The sequence below is a fragment of the Sinocyclocheilus grahami genome, unplaced genomic scaffold (genome assembly GCF_001515645.1).
Source record: "Sinocyclocheilus grahami isolate Dianchi unplaced genomic scaffold, SAMN03320097.WGS_v1.1 scaffold743.1, whole genome shotgun sequence".
In the NCBI taxonomy this organism is placed as follows: domain Eukaryota; kingdom Metazoa; phylum Chordata; class Actinopteri; order Cypriniformes; family Cyprinidae; genus Sinocyclocheilus; species Sinocyclocheilus grahami.
Window position 1 is genome coordinate 473,304 of NW_015505922.1, and position 20,683 is coordinate 493,986.

Below are 20,683 nucleotides of genomic sequence, written 5' to 3' on the forward strand. Positions count from 1 at the left end.
TGATATTCTCCATTGTGGGTGTGTTCTGATGTCAGACCTGCATTTCACGTTGGCCTACACCTTAACAGCATAGAAGCCATAAAGGCCTTAAAGTGCTTGAACCCTGGTAATCGCTGCTTGCAGCTATATTCTCAACTTATTTTGGTAGGAGATGTTTGAGTTTTCTCAACTTTTTGTTGTATAAACTGAATACAACAAGTTGAGAAAACTCAAAAATCTGCTGAAACTGTTTGTCTTAAACTTTTGTTTTCTCAAATTTAGATTTTTTACAGTCTATCTATCCATCCATCCATCCAGCCATCCATCAATCCATCCTTCCATCCATCCATCCATCTATCCATCCTTCCATCCATCCATCCATCTATCAGAAGCAGTTTTTGCAATGTTATTGTTGTGATTATTTTAAGTTGAATGAGGGCTTAACAGCTCAGTGCTCCACCTCAGTCACTCAGCAGAGGCCGTGCGCTGATAAATCAGGCGTGATTTGATGAACAGCTGTCCCACTACAATCAAGATGACCCAGACATCACCTTTTGTTCTAGCGGCTTGTCTGCTCTCTCAATAGAGTAATATTGCCTGTCTCTAGTGACCTGTCCAACAAACCACTGTAGCCAATCACACGTCTGGAGGAGAAAATGAATGGGAGCGTTTCACAAGCATGACTGTTTGAGCTCAAATGTGGATCAGTGGGATATATGGGGCTGGGTTTAATGCACATAGCAAATACAGTCGGAGATGCTCTTGTGTGCTCGGATTCCCTGCGAGTCGAAAGCAAATGCGGACATTTTAATTACATTTTAGTCCATTTGTAATGCAACTTCAAAATAGCCTTAATCAAAGGGTGTTGTACCACGCACACACACACGTTTACGTACGTACATAGTCTTTTCCACAACCTAGTAATCTAGCAACCATTCCAAAGGCCCTAGCATCAACTTAGTACACTTTAGCAACCCTATTGCAACCGTTCAAAACAGCTCAACAGCCACTCAGAAAAACTTGGAAACAGATTAACAAAGTCAAGACACCTTAGCAACCACATAGCAACAGAGCCTATGTACTGTAGGCGAGTACTACCTATTGATACTCTAGCAACCAGCCAGAACACTGTAAAATCAATCAGAAGACCCTAGCAATCACCTAGCTATGCCCTAGTAACTGCCTAGCAACAACTAAGACCACTTAACCTCTTATGTCCAGCAACAACCTCAGCAACCAGTTAGAAACACCCTAGCAACCTCCCAGACCACCTTACCAACTGCCTAGCAACAGAGCTACTGTTTATCTGTAGTCTAGTAACCACCTAGAACACTGTAAAAATCACTCAGAAGACCCTAGCATCACCTTAGTAACCCCCCAGAACCCCTCAGCAACTGCCTAGCAACCACTACAAACACTTTTAACCTCTTATGTTCTAGCAACAACCTTTCCACCACTCACAAAACCTTAATAACTGGTTAGAAACACCCTAGCAACCACTCAAAACACTTTAGCAATGGACTATCAACACAGTATATGTAGACCACTTACCAGTACTCTAGCAACCACCTAGAGCACTGTAAAAAAAAATAACTCAGAAGACCCTAGCAACACACTTGTAACCCCATAACAACTGCCTAGCAATCACAGCAAACTCTTATAACTAGCAACCCCCTAGCTACCACTCATAAAACCTTAACAACAACGACCCAGTACACCTTAGGCTCTGTTGCTAGGCAGTTGCAATGTAGACAACTTATCAATACTCTAGCAACCACCTAAAACATTGTAAAAATCAGTCAGAAGACCATAGCAACACCCTGGTAACCACCAAGAACCCCTCAGCAACTGCCTAGCAATCACAACAAACACATTTAACTAGCAATCACCTAGCATCCGCTCATAAAACCTTAGCAACTGGTTAGAAACACCCTAGCAACAACCCAGAACACTGTGACATCTGCCTAGCAACATAGTCCATGTAGACCACTTATCAATACTCTAGCAACCAGACAGAACAATGTAAAAATCCCCTAGAAGACCCTAGCAACCACCCATAGCTTAATAGCAACTGCCTAGCAACCACAACAAACAATTATAACTAGCAACCACTTAGCTAGCACTCATAAAAACTTAGCAACTGGTTATAAACACCCTAGCAACCATCCACAACACTGTACAAATCACCCAGAAGATTATAGCAACACCCAAGTAACCACCCAGAACCCCATAGCACCTACTTAGCAACCGCAAAAAAACACTTTTAACTAGCAATCACCAAGCTACCACTCATAAAACCTTAGCAACTGGTTAGAAACACCCTAGCAAACACCCAAATACTGTACAAATCACCCAGAAGACCCAAGCAACACCTTAGTAACCACCCAGAACCCCATAGGAACTGCCTAGCAACCACAACAAACACTTATAACTGCCTATGTCATATCACCCACCTAGTTACCGGTTAGAAATGCCCTAGCAACCACCTCAGAAGACCCTACCAACCACCTATTATCCCCCTATCAACACTTTAGCAACATTCTATATCCTAGCAACCAACCAGAGTTCCTTAATAACAGCCAAACAACCACTAACAACACCTTAGTAAATAATAGTAAAATTAGTGGCATACACAATAATGGAAAAATTGAATATTTTCTATCACTGTAATTAATATACACTTTTTTCAGGGCCAAACACTGATATTTTCTTCAGTTTTCACTCTGCATGGACTGTGAATGTGATTTTCATCAAAACTTCCTCACCTGTCAATGCAGTTGGTCTCTGTTACCCTTCGCCGACTACACTCAGGTTCAGACGAAAGCATCGAGCCCCATGCTGAACGTGAGCAGCTCGTCCTAGGTGAGTCTGCCGTAATCAGTCTGCTGAGATGTTGGAGGCACAAACTTGTGTGTGAAAGCACAACAGTAGGCAAATGTGAGCACTTAAACACAGTGGGAGAGACGCAGCGTGAGATTCCAGTATTGATGAAGTCTTTCTCCACAGACTCACACCTCTGAGAAAAGCAAGAGACTGGAGGATGTCAGAAATGGAACAATCTGTCTAGGGATTGATCGAGGTCTTGTATTTGATCAGGTGAAAAGTAAATTGTAAAGTGCTAGGTACTGTCACGTGGAGTGAAATGCACGTTTCATATGTCAGCTAGATGTTTCTCAGAGAGACCAATGGAGAAACTCCCAGAGGATCGTTTTATTGCTCAAAGGCGCTCAGCTTAGAAGACTCAGTTTCATTCAAATGTCAACTCAGACGTCTTAAGAGGTTTCTTCAAAAAAATCCATTAAAATATTACAGAAAAGCACAGTGAAAAAATAATTTCCTTGAAATATGGTATTTATTATTAATAATATGAATTGCACTCCTAAATAAGGAAGTAAATAAATAAATAATGCATGTTTGTGTTTTTTAGGGTTTAAGGGAATGTCTGTAATTTTTTTTGTTTGTTTTAGAAAATCAATACTTTTATTATACTTTATTATACTTATTAAAAAACATTAAATTTATAATAAAGTTAAAATCTATTTGGAAATAATCTATTTGAAAAAAAATAATTGTATAATTTTGATCAAATAAATGCAGTGAATATAAGAGACTTATTTCACAAACTTCTCAACAATATTTATAATAATAATATATTTTCATGATACATTGTTTTTATGACAGTTTACTCTTCCCAAATGCATTCAGAGTTATTTTCAATATTTTTAAAACTGAACAATTAAGTTGCATTATTAAACACTATTTCCATTATTTTCAATATTGAATCTCAATGTATTTAAAAAATAAGAATTAAATCAAATACTTCTAAGTGGAAATATTTTGCAGTTGAAATAATGCAGCTTTATGGCAATGTGAAGAGGGAGAAAATGTGCTTAATTGTCATAAAAATAAACGTCACAATATGCATGCTCTTGGCAGGGTTCATGAGCTTCTACTGTATGTCAACAATGACTTTAATTTCAGAGAAATATCTGACACAAAGCTGACACTTAAATGAAACTCTACCTGTGGAAATTGTCTGTACTGACGCTGCACATTTGACTTCATCAAAGAACATCTCTGTCACAGCGCTTTATGTAAAAATCCTCGTTCTGAAACAATGCCTGCGCACAAACCCGTCTCTCTCTCTCTCTCCATCTGTCGATGAACCGGCTGGCTCAATTCCAGCTCTTTGACATAAGCAAGACTGGGGGACTTAACCTCTCTCCCCTGGAGCCCATCCAGACCGGCTCTAATACCACGGTGTAGCACAGAAAACTGCAGGTTTGGCCCCTCTGGCTTCCGTCTATTTATCATGTTTTCAGCCCCCAACCATTTATCATTCCGAACTAATCCATCTAAACCGCCTCTTCATTTAAAACATTATGTGTCAACATGTTCAGCTGACCTTGACCGGCCTCTCACAACACCTCGGCTGCCAATTCGGAATGAGCCGAAGATAATAGCTTTGAGGCATTGAGCGCTAAGCAGCAGGGACTTTAATGCTGATCTAGGAACAGCTTTATCCAGCCAAGACTTCAACTTACAGTAAGTGTCATATGATGGACAGCAACACTGATGCCTGGGTTGCGTAAATCCTGCTAAAAACAGCTTAAAGTCTACATGAAATCAAAATTTGGGCTTTCTTAATGCACATTCCTGCTCTAAAACCGAACAGGTTTTAGAATATGCTAGGTTCTTTTCATTGCATTAACATGAAATAACTGAGCATAAACATATAGGAGAGCCTGAGAAAAAAGCTCATTTTAGAAGAAAATTTCAAACAGCACTTAGGGGCTTTTGCATCTGAACTCTTCATATATATATATATATACTGTACATATTCATACAATTAGGTTTATCAAAATACAAGTTTATTAATTGATAGATAAAATCAAGTTGCCATTTTTTCCATAGATGCTTCACTTTATGATGCGATTATAAAATGGCATGCAATTGCCATTTTATATAGATTTTTATGTGGTAAAAGCTGTAGCATCTTTAGCAGATCCTAGCTCGTTTAAATGGTTCAATATCTGCTGGTGGACTTGATCTTGACCTGGAAAACCACCTTGAATCAAGTTAGTTTGACCTGCAACAAACCATCTTAAGAAGCAATACAAACAGACCAAATCCTACTATTTCAAACCTACAATCATTCAGTCATAATGAAATCATACAGCTGGAAGCTTTTTCCTAATGCACAGATGCTTCAGATAAAAATGAAGTTACTATTATGGAGAAATGATCATCTTGTCGCCGTAACCCCAGCTGCCACAGCAAATTATTAATAAAGCTCAGTACGATTTATTGGGCAGCAGCACCATATGAAATGAAAGTCATTTCCTGAGTGCTGCTGCTCCTGATCACAGCGTTCACTGGCTTCTGATACAGATGCTGTCAGGGATCTTTACAGGTCAACACTGACTGCTATTAAATGCGTTTGGTTTCATTATACTGAATTTTACAAGTATTATGTTCCATTAAAAATGTTGCTGTTTATTCATTTTTGTCAATTGATTTTCTGAATTCATAACCATGAGCATCCCAGATGAGCTTGTTGTGACAGTGCAACCTGGCTCAGCTCAGCTCGTGAATATTAATTAGCATACACAAATGTTTTAATATAATCTTGTACTGTTTCAGTAAATAAATAGTCCGTGTGATGTCGAAGTGAAGAGATGAAGTCTGTACTACTGTACACTGTATAAGTGACTTCTTTCCCACTCCAATCCAGGATACATTAAATGAGATACTAAGTCTTTTCAGAAATGATTTATGTATAGATTTGTTCACTTGTTAGTTCACTTTCTTTCTTTACTTGTTTGTTGGTTTTGTAGTAAATGTATCTTTAACACTAGTGTTGCTTTTCCACGAAATATACATTTTCATTTAACTTTTTACTTGGAAAAAAAATACACTCGTTGAAGAGAAAATCTCTTAAAATCATCATATGCAATGTTATTTTGTTTCAGTGATTTTAAGATAGATATATATTTTAACTGGAAGATTGACATTTATTTACTTGTTTGTTTGTTTGTTTGTTTATTTATTGCAGTAAATAGTATGACACATCAAATAAGTATAAGTCAATACAATTAGTAATACAAACATGCAGAATCCAAGCCTGTTTTGGAACAAAATGAAAACTGCAGCATATAACGACTGTGTAATAACCAAAAAATAAATGTAAACAAACAAGCAGACAGACAGACAGACAAATAAAGAGATAAACACTTCCCATGTTTTGTGTTTTTGACATCATATTTTCTTTGGCCTTGTGTGATTTTGTTCATAATTTTGAATATGATGGCATATCACACAATCTCTTCTTGTTAGCATCCGTCTAATTTGATTAGCTTAAATGACAGACACACAATCTCTGACATCAACAATTACAAACAAGTCCGGCATTTTCTGCGCATTAATGACTCTATGATTCTGATTAGATCTGCAGCTCACTTTGAGAAACACAGGTCTGTATATTCCCATGATGCAGTTCTCTCATGAAACACGAGCGCTTCTCTCTAGGAACCGACAGTTTTGACTGAAATTATAACGTGTTACAGTGAATGAACCACAGGCTGCTCGACTAATGGGTGCCAGTGAACTGATACTTCTCTGAAGCAACACAGGAAAGTTTTTACCTTGAACAGCAAGAACAATCGCTGATAATAAGGTCATTTCCCCCGTCTATTTTTAGCACAGCTTCATCATGAGGTTTAAAGAAAGTTTCATCAAGGAGCACATGTTGACTGGAATAAAAGCAGAGATTGGAGGTCTGTGGCAGGTGTTGTGTCGCTGTCTGTGCGCTACACAAGGGAAAAGACAGACTTTTGTGAAGACTGCGTGTGTGTGTGTGTGTGTGTGTGCTTGAGGAACAGAGAGGGAACAATGAGAAAACATACACGTTTGAAGGATTCTTCGGGTATCTGGGAAACACTAGATCTGTATGACTGTGTTTAAAGAGCACATATTAAAATAGGTTATTAAAAACAACACTGAAGGAAGCTCATCCGAACACATTTTTTTGGATTGGAGCCAAGTTTTAGGGAATTATTTTCACTTAATTCAGTAATATAAGAAGGATGAACTTTAATTACTACTAAAATTACTATTATTGTTAAGCAATAATTAATATTTAGTCAATTAAATTAAATTATTTTATTAATTAATAATTACATTAAATTAATAATTAACATATAAATAAACTATGTAAAGGTAGCTATGCAGATGTTTAGAACTTCTCTTCAAATATTTAATATATATTTCATACCCAAGTATATATGGATTAAACATCAAAAATATAACACAAAAATATAATTCAACTAACTGTACATTTAATAAAAATTACAGTTAAAATATTATAGTAAATAAAGAAATGTATTTATTTACTGTAAAACATATCAATATGTGAATATATAAAATATTGATTAAATTCAAACATGTCACAAACATTTTTGGCCAAAAGACATCAAAATACACTAAATTGTATACATTTTTAACATTTACAAAACAGCGAACGACTTGTTCTAATCTGTCATTTCTGAAAAAAAATACTCTTGTCCTGAGAATACAGATCAATTTTCCAGTTCAAACCTACTATCTTTATATATGACATGTCTGAATTTATGCCAGTGTGGATGAATTATGTTTGTCCAACAGCTACAATAAACTCACAGCAAACTCATGTTGTGTCCATCATGATGTTTTCCCGTGGTATCAGAGCTTCCGTCTCTCCCAGCAGTACGGCAGCATGACGCACGATCTCTCATCACACACATGCGTGAGTCTGGACTGAAGTGAACTGCTATTGCTGAAGCTCCAGACAGGAGTGTTCAGAGACACACAGGACGTGTGACGGGCCGCTGATCCCACATCAGCACATTGCTCTATCTGCTGGAACCTCAATCACCTCCTCACTCGACTCCCGCAGCGGTATCACCTCCTCGCTCGACGATGCACTATTTGTGTTCAGCCAGAAATCTGCAATGTAAAGCTGCATAACTACAAACAGCACATGATAACACTGAAGAGTCATTTACTGTACTCAAAGAAGAAAACTCTAAATTACTTCTATATTTTTAGAATTTGTCTTGCAAATTACAAAAATATACTATTTATTGATGTATTTATTTATTTGTGATATGTATCAAAATATTGATATAAATATAAATAAGCATACTGGTATTTGATTGGGTTCTATTTTTAAATATGTCAAGGACATAAAATCTAAAATAAAATAAAATAAAATGTATAACTATATGAATGAATGAATGAATACATGAATAAATAAGTAAGCAATAAATAAAGACAGTTAAATATGATATACATAATATATAATTATTAATTTTGAATAATTATGATTATGCACATCTAATGTCAAAAGCTGTCAATATATAGCTAACTTTATAAAATATATAGTTAGCTATAACACTCAAAACAACTTTTAAAATATAATATATAATTATATTTTTTATAAAAATGTAATAATTGTATAATATTTTCACCAATTACCCTCTGCATATTAACTCATTTTTCTAAACATTTAGCACTTCTCTATCATCTGGGGATAATTGAAAATGTAAAAACTGTGTATTACCGTATGACAACTTCAATGATCCTATCTGATCTGTTTAGTAAACAAGTTGATTTCAGTTATTCTTGGCAATTTTTTAGACTACTGTAAGTTCTCGGACCCAACAGGAAGTAAATGAGACATTTTTTAATGTCAGAAAGACAAGCTAAAAAGAGCTTTTATCTCCTACTCTAAATTAATTTGATAATTATTGTGTTCATTCAGTCCTGCGGTGTAACACCTCCACAAAACAGAATGAGCATTAATGATCAGAAAATTACTTTAACAAAGTTAAAACTTTAATTATGCTAAGATTTTCTTTTAAAAGGCACTTTTCTAATTGCATTATTATTACATACATGCAGTTTTGTGACCACTTGTAAATGACTACATGCATTTATTTATTATTTGTACTTTTCAAATCACATGGACATCGAAATGAACTCATTTGCTTAAAAGTGAAAAACTAATATATTAATAAAAATACATATTGCCCTTTAAAAAAAGTCACATTACAGTTGGTGAAAACATAATGTGCACATGCACTGAGAAATCAAAATTCCCTTGATCTTTTGATACAGAAGAGGCAACTGTGCTATAAAACCATCCTGTAAGTTTCAGAACTCAAATCTTTGTCATTAGTCTAAAAACAGCTTATATTGAAGGCAGTCTGTCAAAACCACAGCTTGTGGAATGTTCTACTCTATGATGTCATAGTGTGGATAAGCACCGCCTCCGCAGAAGAAGGACATCACTGTCTGTTTAGCCCTCCGATTCGTGAAAGAGAGGAACATGCAGGTCTTTGCAGAAACCAAACGATAAACTGTATTTGATGACCTTTTTTAATTAAGATCCAGATTGCGTCAGTAAGAACTCTGTCCTTTGTTCACTTCATTTTATCGCAGATTCGTTTGCAAACAAATCACAATTCAACGCAGGATTTTCAGAAATATTGAAACTAAAAGACGATTCTGTGCGACTATATTGGATCCGACATTACTGTCACAACACACAAGTGTGAGTAACTGCTTTTACTATGTGATCCCTATTGCTTTGTCTGTCTCGCAAAACTGATTTTTTTTTTTTTACATTACAGTTTCCATCTCACAATTCGGACTTTTCTCTTAGTTCTGAGTTTACATGTTGCAGTTCAGACTTTTTTTTTCTCAGAATTCTGAGCTTTCATCTAACATCTAAATTCAAACTGATTTTTTCTGAGTTTATATCTCTGAATTCTGAGTTTTTATCTCGAACCTCAGAATAAACAAATAGATACATAAATAATAAAAAAGGTAATTGCGACTTTTCAATGACACGATTCTGACTTTTCTTATCAGAACCTCCTCTCAAAAAAGTCAGAATTGTGAAATAAAAAGTCACAAAATATTCTCTCTTTTTTTTACCATTTTATTCCATGATGGAAATAAGCTTCCATAATTATCAGCCTAATCAGACCAATGCAAAAGAAAATAATGAATAAAAACCCTTTATTTAATGTGGTCCCAAATGTTTTGTTTTTCAGAATTGAATCTCAAAAATGGTAAATGTAGCTTTTTCTCACTCGGCAGAAGGAAGAGGAGAGTCATGTTACATTAGTGCTGTTTTAGGAATGAGAAGAAGTGAGACTCACTGATGCCTCTAGTTATGCGACGGTAATGATGCAAATGGTTTTAGCATAATTTAACATGGTGCAACAATCAAAAAATTTTGATTTTAGCATATGTTTGGTGCGCCATAAAGCCTTAAAATTTTATGTGAGCGAGTTAGTCATGACTTAATAAATGTTGATATGTGAAAATACCTGAAAATGAAGTTCAGGCCTTGTGTAAAATCGGCGGAAGGACAGCAATAAATAAGAGAGTGAATGGAAGTGAACTCCATTTCTCCGTGTCATTTCTCAATGACTGCTCTCGTCATTTAGCTGCATAATGGGAGACACAGGCGACATTTCTCCCGTTTATGAGATCACATCGAGTTTATGTTTACATAAAACCACATCCTCATCTCACAAATCAGACAAACAGCCTCACAGCATCCAGCTACAGACACACATTTCATCACACGACATGCTTTTAGCACTTTAGCCTTTATAATGTAAGGAAAGCTTTAACAACTGCCTGAGCTGGTTAGAAATCAAATCAGTCATTTCATCTTGAAATGTTTTTTAAAATTTGCATTTGCACTGATAGCAAAAGATAATAACCTAATGGTGCAAATAAAATTAAACAAAAACATCTTATATTACCATATTATTTACAAAGTCATTTACGTCTAACCTTCAAGCTTTAAAACTATTTATCAGGCAGACCAACAACAAAGTTTGTCTTGCCAAACTTTACTTTTATTTTTAGTGGATTCAAAATGCTCATCTCACATTTCCTCAAGCATTCATAACAAATTCCACAAAAACTGTTCATCTCAATGCATCCAAAGCATTTCAATGGCTTCATGAGACTTTTCTGGAGAGTTATTGTCAAAATGATAGTCAAACAGGTGCACAAAATGCAAAATGCACTGTGTGGAGTTTATTACAGGACTTATACAACTCAAGAGAAAGTGTTTCCACTAATCCTAAAATTCCCGAAGAGCAATAAAAATACAAAAGTAAAAAAAAAAAAAAGAGACAATTGTTGGCATGCATTACGAATATACAATAACAATTAATATGGATAATTTGGTCTTTGGAAGAATTTGATGAGAAACGTGTGAGTTCATATCGAGTTCTCTGACTTTATGGAAGACAGTTTTTGCCATGGGATTAAAAAAAAAGGAAAAAAAAGAAAGGTAATTGTGACTTTTTATCTCACAATTCAAATTGAGTTTAAATCTTCTTAATTTACATCTCACAATTTTAAGATTATATCTTGCAATTCTGACTTTTTCAGATTTTTTTCTTCTTAGTGTATACCTTGTAAAAAAAGTAATTGTGACTTTTCATCTTACAATTCTGACTTTTTGGGTCTGACTTTATATCTCACAATTTTGACTATACCTTGCAATTCTGACTTTATGTCTTGTAATTCTAAGACTTTGAGTTTATATCTCAGAATTTTGACTTTTTATCTCACACTTCTGACTTTATATCTTAATTGAGAATTTATATGTCACACTTTTGACTTTATGTCTCACAATTTTGACTTTTTATCTTGCAATTAGATGTTTATAGCTCACAATTAATTCTGAGTTTATAGCTTGCAAATTCTGACTTTATATCTCGCGATTCTGATTTTTTTTTCTCAGAATTGAAAGAAATAGAAGTCAGAAATAGAAATAAGAAAAGGTATAAACCACCACAGAATAACAATTTCACATTTCAGTATTTTTTTTTCACAATTGTGAGTTTATATCTCAGAATTCCACATTTCCTTCATAGGATTGCAAGTTCATATCTTAATTCAGACTTTTGTTCTTCAACTGGGAGGGAAAAGTCAGAATGGTGAGCTATAATTTCAGAATTATGAGATATAAAGTCAGCATTGTGAGATACAAAGTCTCAATTACTTCCATAAATCTCCATTCCATCTCCTTGACCAGCGTCAGATGCTTACAAACAGCTCTCCTTTGTCAATATATTTTAAATAGCAGATAAACATAATATATATCAGGAATAAGACTGGGTCGGCACTCAAAGTCTGTGTTTATTGATTTTTCTTTTATTAATAACCTCAAGGACTTCAATAATATAAGGGTAAATGCGGGACCATGTTTTATATCCACCTAATCCAAATGAGGACAAACAGAGCTGAAGCAGAACCTGAGACGCTGATGCTGCCCAATACATAATGCACAAGGTCAGAGTTGTAATCTTCATTGCAGTGTGTTTTAGACATCATAAGTCATGGCCGGGTTGTTAATTCTCAGAGGGCCAGTTTGTAAAACAGAAGATGTGCAGCCAACAGACGCTTCCAAAACAGCATTTCAGAGTCTGGCGCACAAGACAAATCATTTCTACAATTCTTCGAGTTCTACGGTTCCTTAGTAAACCTTCTATATGACGAGTCAAAGAACCCAGGAGAGCTTCACGAATCAGACCTAAAGGCCATTCAATGATGCAAACAACTTACAGTGTAACGCAAACTCCAATAATCCATACAGCAACTCCAGTGTGAATCCCATGAAATGTCCAAGAGACATTCAACCCAAAAGTCAAGAGGCATGCACTGGCAATGTATCAAATATTAGAAATGTGTATTTTGCAATGAAGAAAATGAAGGCTATTTTTAGGACTAGCATTTGTGCATCATATTGGGTAACACTTTATAGGGACCAATTCTCACTATTAACTAGTTGCTTGTAGCATGCATATAACTAGCTTATTGACTGTTTATTGGTACTTATAAAGAACATACTAATGGATTATTTTGCATGACCATATTACACATTTGTAATCCTACTCAATACCTAAACTTAACCATTTTATTAATGAGCAGTAATTAGGAGTTTATTGAGGCAAAAGTCATAGTTAATAGTTAATTAATAATGATAACTGGACCTTAAAATAAAGTGTGGCCATTTGTTGTACTATCTTTATAGAGATTTGTATTGTTGTGTGTATGTACGAGCTTGTTTTTGCTATATGCTTGGTGAGTAAAACAGTGAAATAAAATATTAAATAAAGTAATGCCAATTGAATGCGAATCACTACACACACACACACACACACATATACTGTATGTATATATACTGTATATATATGCAGTATATACACACACATAGTGGGTATAGATAGATAAATAGACAGACAGACAGATCAATGGTAAAAGAACCATTAATGTTAGAAGCAATCAAATCAACAAAAGAGCAATAATATATTTCCTGATTATTTCTGACCCTGCTTCAAGAGAAACTTCACTGATTGATTAAAAAAACTGCAGTATCATTAACAGTTCTGTCGGCTATATTGTTTTCCTGAGTAGGAACAATATAGGAACATATTTGAGAACTATGACTTGAAAGAATAAGAGGCAAATGTCAACAAATTTAAAGTTTGACCACGTTAACTATAACGTGAGATTAATTGATATTAATTTTAATTTACTGACAGCCTTAAGATACATTTGAAAACAAATATAAACATGCATGCTGGTTTGCACATCATTCTCTTTAGATATTAGTAAAATTAACTATAACAATAACTATAACCTCTTGTTTTTGAAGTGGTGATTGAATTAATAAAATAACGATCCTCTTCTTTTTTCTGTGCTTGGGGAGGGTCATGCAACCACATAGACATATTTACAGTTGTTATAAAGTCATTATCGAGTCATGCAGTTCAAGTCAATCAGCTCTCGAGTCATTTGGATCTGAAGTCAAACTTTTTTTCTTGTTTTTTTTTGTTCATTTAGTCAAGCAAGTCACAAGTCCTTCAATTTGCGACCCGAGTCAAGTCATGTAACTGCAGTCCCCCACCTCTCATATATGAAGCAAAAGACTTTCAGAGCAGAGATGTTTGAGACTACCGGATTTTCTTCTTTGCAAGAATTTCCTTGCAGAAGAAGCTAGTGTGTCTCCAGAGTCCTCCGAACACTCCCTCTTCAATTAATTTCCAGCAGCATCTTTGAAAGGGATCATAAACTCACAGAGGAGAGCAAGCCGCTGCTTATCTGGAGTGACACAGGCTTTTAGAGCAACGTATGCATTATATGCTTTAATTATGACAGGGCAGCTACATAAGCTAGTTTTTCTTGTTTTTGTCATAAACTGAAAAAGATTTAGCAAGCTGCATGAGTAAAAAAAATATATGATAATAATTTAAAAATAAAAAACTTTGCCAATGGTGTGAACTTACAAGATATTATCTTTTGCAACTTGAAAGGTCAAAGAACCGTTAGTTTTAGGATTTGATCATATTTTACAAATTACATTATATACAGTAGTTTTAAAATTGTATTTAATAAAATAGCCTATACATATGTATGTCTATATAGATAGATAGATAGATAGATAGATAGATAGATAGATAGATAGATAGATAGATAGATAGATAGATAGATAGATAGATAGATAGTCAAAGAACCATTAATTTTGGTGCAACAATATTATGTGTAATAAATAAATAGATACAGATATGCAACTTTTTACTCAAGTAAATGAGCAAAACACAAACATTTTTGCAATACATTCATTGTCATCTTGTGAGGCCGTTGCATGGCACATTTCGAACATACACTCTTAAAAATAAAGGTGCTTCAAAAGGTTCTTCAAGCGATGCCATAGAAGAACCATTTTTGGTTCCACAAAGAACCATTCAGTCAAAGGTTCTTTAAAAAACCATCTCTTTCTTACCTTTTTGTAATCTAAGGACCCTTCTTTCACCACAAAGAACCTTTTGTGAAATAGAAAGGTTCTTCAGATGTTAAAGGTTCTTTATGGAACCATTTAGACAAAAAGGTTCTTCTATGGCATCGTGAAACACTTTTATTTTTAAGAGTGTATCTCTTCATTAAAGTGCTCAGTTAATTTTCACTTAAAGCGATAAGAGCTCTGCCCGCAACCTAATTATAGAGTTCTCGCAATTACTCTTCAGAAGTCCTCCCACAACTTTAAACAAACTTCAGGCATCTGTAATGCCAGCACGGTGATTCCTCACTCCCACAGCCACAGATAGCATCCATCTCATCTCCCCTGACCACAAAGAGCTGCGGATCAATGCCAGCCAATTAAAGGCATCTTCTTTATTTAAAAGCCCAGCGCAGATCCTTCCATTCGGCAGCATGTGGGCCGTTAGATTGAGCTCATCTCTTATGCGGTCCCACACTGCTCTGCGGATGCCGTCCCCACGTATTCCACTGAAACTAAATTAATACTTGTGCTGCGTCCGTGTGCGAGAGATCTGCAAATTAGTGCATACACGAATGGAGGCACTTTCAACTTTAATACAGTCTACTTCTGAAGTCACACAAATGAATTGTTAGACACCACAACAAACCGCAGGGCTCTGCTGATAATGCATGCAATGCATCAATTACAACAGGCGAATATACAAACATTCGAGCGTTTGTAATAACTTCCTTTTGCGATCTCATGTGGAATTTGGTCATTTACTGTTGTAAAAAATATGCTATTTATAGCCTTTTACAAGGCTGCACAAATTAGCATTTCAGATGTACACATTCATTATTGTTATGAAAATATCCCAAATCTCGTGAAAACCATATACTATCGTAGTCGTGTGTTTATTATTTGGATATTTCGTGGGTACAGAGGTTTCTCTGTGTTGTTGTGGTCAGAAATCAACACGGAAGAGTGAAGGAAACGCGTGACAGGATGAGACGGGGCTTGTTATGAGACGAAATAAGATCGACAAGGCGAAGGACGAATCAGAGTTTCTGTGAGTCACAGCGCGAGCACGGAAGAGTAAATACACAGAGACAGTGGCTAATTATCATCAGATCGTATAAATCAGTGGAAAATTAATAGAAATGATGATTCTGTCTGAAGAAATATGAAGTAAACATGAGTATACTGTATATATATATCGGTATATATACTCTCTCTCCATGTATACACATCTTTGAACTATAAGCCCTTATTAACCCTGTTCAGTGAATCTATGTGAACACAGATAAACCGCTGCTGACGTGATTGAATATGTGGTGAATTTCTATTCTAAAAACGACACACACAGATTTATTTTTTGCACTCCTGACATAATTTACTAAATCACTGTTACTGCAACAATGTTTTTTTTAAAACAGTGGTCAAATATCGAAGTTAGAGTCTTTAATCTTCCTACTGATGCACAGTTTGTCCAGATCAAGTAAGAGTGTGATGTTTAACGTGCTGTTAAAAGTGAAACAACAGTAATATGGGGCCGTCGCCGATCTTTGACCGCTAAGGGGTTAAAGTACAGCTGCTTTGTTTACAGCAGTAACCAAGGAAACGTTATATCGCTGCTGTTCCACAAGCACCACCTGCTGTCAGAGAGTGAATCTGCATCTCATTCAGCCCGTCTGCTGTTTTTGTTTCATGCAGATATGATTTGTGTAGCATAATTTGACAAAGCTCAAGTCAGACCATTCTGTTTTTGCTTCAGATTTTGAATGTAATCTAAATCAGAAACTCATGCATGCAGCATCTTTGTTTGGATCATTAAAATGCAGTGTCACCTCGAATTCTACATGGCTGCACAGAGATCGGCCTGTAATAGAGCAAATAAACATCTTGTTCATGTACTCATATTTTCATTCTGTCTCTTGCTTAAAATTGTATTATTATTATTATTTTAAATTGGCCATCGGATTACAAGCCCATTTGCTTGTAAAACATCAGCAGTCAGAATTGGCCATGAAAGATTGGTGCATCCCTAACAAGAAATGCCAGGAATGTGTGTGGCAATTCAGGATCAGGTTCGATTGCTGAAGCTTTTAATCCTCATGATGCTGCTGGCCGTTCCGCTCGATTGGCAGTTGCAGTGCTACTTAATATTTACCAGGTGCTCCTACGTTTTAGCACTAGTGCTACCAAGTAAAAAAAAATTAATTTCGAGCCCTGTTTGATGAATAGAAGTTCAAAAGAACAGCATTTATTTGAAACAGAAAAATTCTGTAACATTATAAATGTATTTACTGTCACTTGTAATCAATATAATGCATCTTTGTTGAATAAAAATACTAATTTCTTAAAAAAAAAATTTTTACTGACCTCAAATTTTTAAACAGAATTAGGTTCAAAATTGAGTAATTGTTTATAATTCTAAAGAAAAATAAAGTTTTGTCTTCATTATTAACTTTCTGCCTCTGAAATGACTTCTCTTTTCGGTCACCTACACCATGTGGGCACTGAAACTAATTGCTAAATCAGCTGCTATTTGGGATTGTTTTGGCAAACTTGCATTTAGGTTTGGCTCAGTGAAAGCACTTTTTTTGATCCAAACCAGTACAGATATTATATCACACCAAATATCATTCTGAACTTGGAAACATGTCACATCACTGAAAGAAAACTTACAAATGTTGTCTAACATTGCGGTTTTTCTCTTTCTTCCAAATATATCTGATTATCCATGCTCCACAGTCATTTGTCTTATCTTAAGACATATCAAAACAAATATGACTCTAAATATATCACTTGCCATGGAAGAAAAAAAAAAGATAATACATGCAATGAAATAAAAAAGACAGAGAAACTACATCAGATGCCCAGCTGAACATCTCGTCCTTCCAGTGTTTATCTAACAGATGCATCGGCCCTCATCGGTGCCTCACTGAAGCTAAAGATGCTCATCCAAAATATCAATGCAGGCCAAGGACACTGGCAACTGGAATACATTACAAGTCTATATAAAACCATACATACATGTGAAATAGTGAAGGACTTGAACCGATCATGACCCTTCAGTCCCTTCAGAGTCACTGGTCCCTGAGGAGAGACTCAACCTACTTCAGTACAGCTCTGATTGATTAAAGACTGATCCTGAGTCATATGAGGAGACATACGATACATTAGGGAAGTCCATTCCTAGATTTTTAATTATGAGGTTTTTGACTCATTTCAGACACTAGTCAAACAGACAACGCTGCTTGTGTAAAAGTGAGTGAGTGAGTGACGAGTGACGTGACATGTGGCCAAGTATGGTGACCCATACTCGGAATTAGTGCTCTGCATTTACCCATCCAAAGTGCACACACACAGCAGTGAACACACACACAGAGCAGTGGGCAGCCATTTATGCTGCGGCGCCCGGGAAGCAGTTGGGGGTTCGGTGCCTTGCTCAAGGGCACCTCAGTCATGGTATTGAAGGTGGGAGAGAGCGCTGTACATTCACTCCCCCCACCTACAATCTCTGCCGGTACAAGACTCGAACCCACAACCTTTGGGTTATGAGTCCGACTCTCTAACCATTAGGCCACGACTTCCCCTAAAGGAGTCTTAAAACACCCTAAAACACCAAACTTACCCCAGCATGTTCAACATCAAACAGTTAAAGGGGTCCTATTATGCTCTTTTACAAAGTCTTGATTTTGTTTTGGGGGTGTACTAGAACAGGCTCTCATACTAGGTTGTTCGAAAAACACATTATTTTTCACATATTTTACATTATTACAACACCTCTCTCCTCAGTCTGGCATGAACGGCTCGAATAATTCCTGAATCAAATGAAGGCCCGCCTTCTGAAATACGAAATGTGCTGTGATTGGTTAGCTGGGCCAGTGTGTGCTGTGATTGGTTAGCTGGGCCAGTACTCGGTTAACATTCGGTGCCTGGTCGGGAAATGCCATGCCCCTTACCCCTTACCAAAGTCTGCGAGCTTCAGTGTAAATATTGTGTCAAAATCAAATCAATTTGAGCGCGGTTTAAACCCGGATGATTGTAACCACTCTAAGTTAAACTGCCTTGTGAAAGCTAGCGTGTCTCCGACATAGTGATAACACTCGTTGCCTTCTCTAGTGCAGCTCAACCAGGTCTCGTCCCATTCGTCGATATTTGAAATCCCGGAAAATATGCGTTGTAGTCCAAACGAGTCGTTCGTTGTAGTTTTTGAAAAGTGATTTCTGTTAAATAAAATATCTCCTTTTGAAGTGGACTTTGAGCTTTGTAACTTTGCAGATCTTTTTAATGCTCAAACAGCAACATTACAGACTAATTAAAGTTGAAAAAGTGAAAAAGCATAATAGGATGCTAAAACCGAAACTAAAATGAATAGGGAACACTTATTCACTATTAACTAAGACTTTTCCCTGAAAAAATTCCTAATTTGCTGCTTATTAATAGTTAGTATGGTAGTTGTTGAGTTTAGGTAATTGGGTAGGATTTGTGATGTAGAATAAGGTTATGTAGCATAAGGCATTAATATGTGCTTAATTACTACTAATGAATGGCTAATATTCTAGTAATATGCATGCTAATAAGTAGCTAGTTAAGAGACCCTACAATAAAGTGTTGCCACTAAAACCATAAAATAAAATAAAAACATTTTGTTACTTGAAATAAACATTAACTAAAAAAAAAAATTCTAAAACTGACATTTATAAAAAATTATATAGATGTATATATAAAAAAAAAATAATAAATAAAAATTCTAAAACTTGTAAAATGAAAACAGAAAGTATAAAATTAAAACAGATTATTTTTTATTGTTATTTTTACTGATTAATTATTATTCTGTATTTATATTCAGATGAATTTACATGTATTTCAATGTGTAACATTTGCATGCGATATATTTACTAAATTAAATTTTGTTTGGCCTTTTTGTAAATTAAACTTTTGTTTCAATAAATTATTTTATGATGCATGCAGGTAAAACCAGCATGAATTATACTGAATGTCAAGGAAGACTGCATAAAATTGTTCATATTATGCTGGCATATTAAAGTGTGCAAGTATTAAAAATGTCAGATGTACTGTCATTTGTTTTCTGCTATTTACACTCACACCAAAAACCCTTAGATTTGGGCCACAGTCAGCTGTGCTGTAAGACTAGGATGAACATAATATTTCCATTGCGTCTCAAATGGAGACTTTTGCTGTTTTCTGCCTTAAAAAAAAGTGATCTCACAAAGTGGTCTCAAGCTTAAATTTGCCAAGATACCAAAGTCTGCTATTGAAAGTCAGAGATCTCAATATGAACTCAGGCATTTCTCATCAGGACTAAATCAAGATCTGCCGGGACTAAATCTAAGATCTTTAGAAGAAACATTACACACAAAAACACATCTCAGATTAAAATTAATATATTTTATTTTTCATGCAAATGCAATTAATGTTAGTTAAGGAAATAATGCTCTATATGACGCTGCACTTAAATACATATATCATTGTACATACTTTAGTTTTCATAAGCAAAAACAGAGGACTGATTATTGCTGAGGTATAATAATTTCCGCTGAAACGCCCCATCTGTGATTCTGCTGATGTGCGGTGCTTTAGTGAATACTAACAGGATCACAGACTGACTTCACTCTTTAACTTTTAATGCAGCAGGAATTTATAACCCCCTGCAACGTGTTTTGCAGTAAAGTCTAAGAAATCGATAGAATTCGATAGCAAAATCCCAAAAAAGTAGACCTGAAAGTGAAACAGACGAGAGTGTTTAAGGTGTAAAACCTGGAGCGATTCAAACTCAGACGGGCTGCTCAATTCAAGCTACTTTGTGCTCTGAAATGTTTTAACCATGTTGACATGAGA